Source organism: Rhinatrema bivittatum, chromosome 9 (genome assembly GCF_901001135.1).
Source record: "Rhinatrema bivittatum chromosome 9, aRhiBiv1.1, whole genome shotgun sequence".
Taxonomy (NCBI): Eukaryota; Metazoa; Chordata; class Amphibia; order Gymnophiona; family Rhinatrematidae; genus Rhinatrema; species Rhinatrema bivittatum.
The window spans coordinates 180,395,889-180,404,069 of NC_042623.1; positions in this window are offsets into that span (position 1 = coordinate 180,395,889).

An 8,181-nucleotide genomic window follows, 5' to 3' on the forward strand; every position below is an offset into this window, starting at 1 on the left:
TGCAGCCCTTCAGTATTGATCAATCCCCAAGCCAAGATACAATCGAAAAAAACATTTAAACCCACGAAGGGCAAACAAGAAAAAAACCTCAAGGGTTAGATTCCCTCGAACCTGGAAACCCCAGTTCCCTGTACGTACCCGGATCAGTCCAGACAGTGGGTTGTGTCTCCCTTCCAGCAGATGGAGTCAGAGAAAAGCTTGAAGGATGCTCTCTCTTATAGCCTGGAGTGTCCTCTGTGTCCATTCAGTATTGCTCTGACTCCAGCAGATGAAGGTTGCAGAACATGTGGTTCCCCATTTCAGCTACAGCAGGATAGAAGTTTAGATTTCTCTCATTCCTTCTTAAATTCTTTCACTGGATAGATCAAGTTTAAAAAAAAAAAGTTTCTGGCTTCTCAGTCACTTCCAAATTTGCAAGCAGAACTGGAAGCAGTATTACCTGGCATTTTTCAGAGTAGATTTGGTAAGTTTTTGTACTTTTTCCTTCTCAGGCTTCTCTGACTTCCAGGGGTGAATGTTGGTGGTCCAACCTCTCCCCCCTCACGACTGCACGTTGATCCTCCGAGACACCCCAATCTCCACGGGTCACAGAAGCACGTGAGCCCCGTGGGTTGACCCAAAGCCTGTTCCGCTTTGGGGCGCTCCAACCCCCGCCCAGGGGTGTACGTTTAGCTGACTTCAGAGCCAAAAAAGACCTCATGCCTCAGGAATATGAACTCGGGCGAGAAACCACCCGGTTCCGCCTCCTCACAGCTGGAATGAGACTCGGTGTCTCGAGTGCCTCCCTGAACAGGATCCCGGACCGTGGGAGAAAGCGGAGGAGAATCCCTCCTGGGACTCCTTCATGGAAGTCGCAGAGGAGGTAGGAGAAGCTCTGCCCCTGGTTCTAGTCCCTGAAGCAGGCAAACGAGCGGCCTTCTTGGTCTTAGGCCCCTTTGCCGAAGAGCCCTCTCCCCCTTGAGCCCAATTCTCCGGAGCACAGGGAGAGGAAGTCCAAATATGATGAGCCAATGCCACAGAGGCCTTGCAGGTCTCCAAAAGTGGCTTTTCTGCCCTTCAAAGCAGTGCGGCGTGATGCCACGTGACCCCCCCCTCCCCGGGTCGGGAAACAGCACTGGCGTGTAGACCACGTGGGAAAAACAGCCGGTCCCCCCAAAATGGTGGGCGCCAAAAATAACTCGGGCCTCTGAGCAGACGCACGAGAAGACAGCCGGCGGCAGGCAGAAAAAAGGCCCACGCGAAAAAAGTAGCTCAGCACCACCGAGCGAACGCAGACAGGAACACCTCTCACCCCGCCAGGAAAGGGAAGTCCTGTGGCCCTGCACAAACACAGCCTGCTACCCTCTCTGAGAACGCCCCAGTACCTGAAGGTCTGTTGGGCTCAGCACTGCAGAGCAGTCCGAGTTATCCGGCAGCACCGCTGAACACAGAGCAGAAGAACAAATAAAAAAGGATTGCCTCTTTTTTTTTTTTTTCAAATTAATACAAGCGAGAGAAAGAAAAAGACAATTCCCCAATGGGGATACTTTGAGTCAGCGGTCAAGCAGAGGGAGGCTTCGGGGCCGCCGAGGGAGCCAGTTCCCTGGCTATCGGGGGTCCCGGGACGCTCGGGCTATCACTGCCAGGGGTATCCAGGATTCGCCTGGCTCCACACGAGGGATGGCCCGAGAAACGGAACCTGGCACCTCGGGGAGCAAAAACAACTCCAGATAGAACAGCCAAGAGCTGCAGGTATGCACCACCACCATCTGCTGGAGACAGAGAAATACTCAGGGGCCGCAGGTGGCACACTTGGTATATAGCAGTGCCTCAAAGGTTTGTTCTCTGCCTCCATCTGCTGGTGGGAGTGCATAACCCACTGATCTGGGTATGTTCAGGAACACAAATAATGCAATTCAACTGAGTAGGAATTCTGTGATTTGTACTGACCTTCCACTTAAAAGGTCTCAGCCTATACTCTGAAGAAGGGAGCCAGCCAGATGGCTCATGGGCAGAACTATGTGCTATGTGACAGATCCAGCATTCCCAGTGTCCAGGAGGTGACTCCAGCCATTACTTTCACTGTCCAGATATCCTGGGATTCTGAGGGAGCCATAGTTTATGGCCACTGTGCTGACCAAGCTAGACAGAGAGATTATATGAATGGGGGAGGGTATCTTTGGGGACTTGAAAGGAAGCCCAAGGCACCTTAAGGCCAGGCGGAAGCTGGTTCTAAGTGAGATTAAAAAATGAGGGTTATTGTGTTAAAAACATCTTCACCCATCCATCCAGTTCTGAATTAAGAGCCCATCAGTGCAGGTAAGCATCACAGTAGCCACATCTTTCTCATCTGCAACTCTTTAAGAGCTGGAATTATTTGTTCTGCATGGCACACAATGAACTGATACATTGCAGCCTTGTTTGAGGCATTGACATAGGTTTGCTTAACCTTTTCACAGTGTCTCCTCGCCAAGATATTTTGTCCACACTTATTAGCTGGGAAGCTGAATGGCGGTTGCATCTTAAAAGGTTATCTTATTGCAGATACTGCAATTCCTCTTTCCCCCTCCCAAAGCAAGGGATATGATAACCGTCTCTGACCTCAGCCCGTTACTGAGGCCATGTGCGGGGAAAAAAAAAATTTTGCTTTGGCCATAGCTCTGGAGGCCTAACCCATTCCACTATCTTGATGATTGTCAAAATCTTTCATTTAAATACGTTAAGTAAAGAGCAGCATGCATTGGTCTCTGCCCTGTCATGGAACTGATTGCATGACCATATTTTCCTAAGCAAACAAGGTTTTACTCAGCATGTGAAAATAAATCCATACACGATGTGATCAGCCACACTTTTGAAAGTACGATGAAGATATTGAAATGTTTTTAAAATTGACCTTTCTAGGAGGCAGAGGTAATAAAGCATGTTCAGCAGGGCAAACTTTAATCCGCAGTTGTGCGCACTTCACTGCCTAGGCAGGTGTTTTTGGATAAAAAGTGTGCACATGGAAGTGTGTGTATTCCTTAGTGCCCTTACATGAAAATCTCATGCTAATGAAGGCATTTGCTATTACCCTGTATACAGAGAGGTGCGCTGGCTTACCTCATATTTTCTGAGAGCTGGAAACTTAACTCCTAGTGCAAGATGGAGTCAAGCTTCCAGGGCTAGCACATTAGTCTGCTGAAGGAAGCTGGAATTCCAGTGCCAGGACCTGTAGTCATTTTATGCACTGAAAATAATTTTTGTCCACATAAATCCAAAGTATAGGTCCCGGCCCTCAAGCAAACAGGAATAGCCTAGTGGTTAGAGCAGTAGGGGGGGGGAAGAGGAATAGCCTAGTGGTTACAGATTGTAAGCCCTCTGGAAATAGGGAAATATCTACAGTACCTGAATGTAAACTGATGTGATATCTCAGATCGAATGTCGGTATATTAAAAAAAATAAAAATAAGTTTCTCAGGATTTATACAGACATTTTTTGTGTGCATTAATCATATTTTATGTGCAGAAAATATGGTTTGTGTGCACAAATCATATAAATCATGTTTTTTTCTGTGCACACATTTTCTAGTTTATGCATTTATTTTTAACTCTGGATGCCTTACCATAGCCTTAGCTTATTGCATTAAGCTTGCATGATAAACTGTGCAATGAATTTCAGTGCAGTTCTAATACTCAGTTTATTATATCAGCACCTAGATTAGTACTTTGGATCCTTAGCTTTTCTGTAGGTTTATTTTTAACGATTGCACAAAAATAAAACACAAATGCTTATATTTCTTGGGTGTTGATTATTTTAGACAGGGATGTGATGCCAAGATTTTATCAAAGGGATCTCACCAGTTCTGTTCCACACCATGTGACACTATCATCTTAAAATAATTTTAACAAGAGCTCTCTCCAGCACAAAGACTTTCCTGAATAAATAAAAAAAACCAACTCCCCAGAAGAGAGAGATGGATGGTTCTGGGATCATGACTGACAATATATTACTAAAAAACCGAAGGATGGCTGCATCAGCACACGTTTCAACCCTTGACGTTAAGTTCTGAGCCTTGACGCTTGAACCCTTGTTAGTAGAGGGTTCAAGCGTCAAGGCTCAGAACTTAGCTTAGGTTGGAGCCTTGATATATGGCACTATTGCTCACAACTTTCAAACATGCAAATTCAGTCATGTCCACAGCACGTGTAGCTTTTTTGTACAACAGACAGAAGAAAAGTCTCATTAACACTGCAGATAATGGCAGAAAGACCCATTGATCCACAGAAGCTTATAGGATATCAAATATGAAATTCAAGGTGAAAAGTAACTGCAAACAAAATATTTGTTCATTAAAAATGTGAATGTTTGTAGACTTCTGAACTATGAAATTGGTAGTACCTTCTAAATGCTGAAACATTGCAGTCCAGTTTCCAGCTAAGTGTCTCCACTAAACCTTCTCTGACAATGTTGGTGCTCTCTGTGGAGGGCATGGGGGACTGTTAAGCCCTTGCCTTGTTCATGCAACAAAGCTGAGGCACTTACACTACACCCTTGGTTATACCATGCTTGTTCTGTGGTGGGCTGTGTGAGGGAAGCTTGCACCTGTTTCCTAGGCTGCACCTGTTCTGTGGGCTGTCTCTGAGAGACGCCCGCACTGATGCTGCTAATGTTGTGCCTGTGCAATGGCAGGGCAGCACGACACTGGAAGGGAAGCTTGCACCACCTCTGCCTGTGCTATGCCTGCTCTGCATGTAAACAGAAGCCTTTTCCTGCCAGTGTTAACAATCCAGCATAAAACTCACTAGAGGTTTTTTTTTTTATTTTTAAGAAAGATAAAACGTTTACAAAGATTGCCTTAGACGAGAACAACCATATGCCGAGCGAAGCATCCTAGTAAGTGGAAATTTAACAGTGATCCTGTGTTGTAATATGGAAAAGCTGTAATGAGAAAGGAAGAGACACACAATCTACAGCATGAAGAGAGGGGAACTTGTTCCTTCTTTGCTCTGTTCCCTTCGATCCTGCTCACAGATATGTATTTTCGGCACTTGAAAAACACATCTTGTGAAGGAGCTGGAGCAGAAAAAAGAAATGTATTGTTTCATGATAGAAATCTGCAGTATTTGTCATTTTCTCCTATTAAAGTTATTCTCTTTTCTACTTGTAAAATTTTTTAAATAAAGACAGGATTGGGTATAGCTTTATCCTGTAGCTGAACGTTATTTTGGAAGTTGCTCTGGAGAACTGAATGCATAGCTGCCTTCACAGTATGATTTATCTTGTCAAAGTCAGAAAATTTGGGCTGGGATCACACTGGTAAACAAATTTCTGGGATCATTTTGTTTCCTCCACAACCGTTGGTGAAACAAGTAGATTTTAACAAGCTGAACACAAATATGCATTTATTATGTCTGTATCATGTACCGTTTGCCAGAAAAGTGCGATATACATTAAGCATTGTTACATGTCTGTAGCAGCATAAGCTATAATGGCAATGTTGGCACCAGAAAACACAACTGTTTTGCTGCAGGTTTTCATTTGTAATCACTGTCCAACGCTTCGCGGATGAGAGTCCAACAATCGTCACCCAGCATGGAGGGGTTCCACTTGCCTTGATACCGTTTCTCCATTTTGACAATGTCTTGATGAAACCTTTCACCATGTTCGTCACTCACAGCACCAAGGTTATCTAGGAAGAAGTCCAAGTGGGAATGAAGAAAATGTATCTTCAATGACATGTTGTACTTCATCAATTTGTATGCCTGAAGCATATTTTCAACCTGTTCGACATGGGCTGCTGCCTTATAGTTGCCTAGAAAGTTACAAACGACATTCTTGAAGGCTGCCCATGCAGCATGTTCTGTACCTTGCAGAAGGCCATCAAAGTGGCTGTCCATCACAGCTCGGATTTGTGGGCCAACGAAAACACCTTCTTTTATCTTGGCGTCACTTATGCGTGGAAACATTTGTTAGAATCTTGCAGCTGAGCTGGGGCTTGCCCGAGCAAGTTCTGGCATGATCAGGCAGAGTTTCTTGGTGTATTTTAAAAAATGTCAGTCTCTGTTACATGTTACGTTGCTTATGGCCGTCAAAAATACGACATGTATTTTAAAAATCATAAAAACTACTGTCCAACAAGAAAATATATGTACGCGAGATTGTTTTAAAATTTCACAATTATTGTAACACAAAATTGGCAGTTTCTCAAAAACCTTACGTGATGTACAAATTTCGAAGTAATATCTGTGATCAGCATCCAAAAAATATTTGGAACACCAAAAAGCCTGCAGGAAACAAAAACTTTGTTTACCAGTGTAACCCGAGCATATCCCAGATGCTTGCACACTCTGATTTGGGCCAAAGGGAATAAAATGAGGTCTTCTGCTGCCAGAGATGGAGAGAAGACCTTGCAGGAGGTAATGCTGAAATCTTGCTGCCCTGGGCAGAGCTTTTCCCTGCTACAGGAATGCCAGTCTGAGATCAGGAGAGGACTGGCCTGCCTAGGCCCACCCTCGCTGATGCCTATTCTGGTATGAGGGTTTGAAATGAGGCCTGACGCTGCTAGAGATGGAGAGATGACCACCAGCCAGTGTAGGAGGATCAGGGCAGCCCTGACATAGGAAAATTGGTTCTTACCTGCTAATTTTCATTCCTGTAGTCCTACAGATCAGTCTAGATGCATGGTTTTTTTTTCTCCCCTACCAGCAGATGGAGATAGTGTTACTTAAATCAGTGTGGCACCTACAGTCGCTCAGTATTTCACTGCACCCAAGATACAACTCAACCATAAACAACTTCACCACTACCAAACAAGCAGGGGAAAGGCACAGAAGCAAAAAACTGAACCCCTCTGGACCAGTGCTTCTCAACCTTTTTCCCATCGTGACACACCTGATAGACCACGCTCACATGTGTGACACACTGCTCATTACAATTCACGGCAGAAATAAAAAATAAAAGGTCCGATAATTATTTTTGTTAAAAATGACACAAGGAAAAGATACATATTCTGTCTGAACAGAAATTGCATAAATAGTAAACATCCCACACCAAAACAGCACCAATTTCCAGCACTTAAACAGTAACCACCTTACCTAAGAAAAGGCAACACTGAAAATATTACACCAGGCCTTAAAACACCAATACACCTCCTATTAGAAAAACAGACCAAGCCAGGCTGCTATAGAGCCCTACACAGAAACTGCACGCCAGCAGAGAACCTCACCTGAATCACATGTGCTGACCCTCACTAACAAAGAATAAAGAGACCAAAACGCATAACTAGAAGCTTGCAGACAAAAACTGAATTGGAAACTGCAACAAGCCAGAGTCTCTGTATGCAGTGTAACAAAGGAAAAAGAGAAACATCACCCATCTTATAAAACAAATCAAGAAATATAAAATCAGTAGCAGTAAAAACCATACTAACAAAAAGAACAGATTTCAAAACAGCTGATGAGTGGAATATCCAATAATTAAAAACTCATATAAAAAATTTCTATATACCAATAAAATATTTCAAAATAGCAGACACAAAGACCCAGTAATGAAAAATAAGGATACAAAAATTGTTTTGCTCTGCATACCTGGGAACATTTGATATCCAGGTGTCCTGAGATTGTTTTGAATTAGCAGGAGGGATGGTTTGCTTGCAACTTTCTCCGCTCTCTCTCACACACTGCTGTCAATCGCTCACATATACACATGCTTTTTCTCTCTCACTTATAAGAACATAAGAACATGCCATACTGGGTCAGACTAAGGGTCCATCAGGCCCAGCATCCTGTTTCCAACAGTGGCCAATCCAGGCCATAAGAACTTGGCAAGTACCCAAAAACTAAGTCTATTCCATGTTACTGTTGTTAGTAATAGCAGTGGCTATTTTCTAAGTCAACTTAATTAATAGCAGGTAATGGACATCTCCTCCAAGAACTTATCCAATCCTTTTTTAAACACAGCTATACTAACTGCATTAACCACATCCTCTGGCAACAAATTCCAGAGTTTAATTGTGCGTTGAGTAAAAAAGAACTTTCTCCGATTAGTTATAAATGTGCCACATGCTAACTTCATGGAGTGCCCCCTAGTCTTTCTATTATCCGAAAGAGTAAATAACCGATCACATCTACCTGTTCTAGACCTCTCATGATTTTAAACACCTCTATCATATCCCCCCTCAGCAGTCTCTTCTCCAAGCTGAAAAGTCCTAACCTCTTTAGTCTT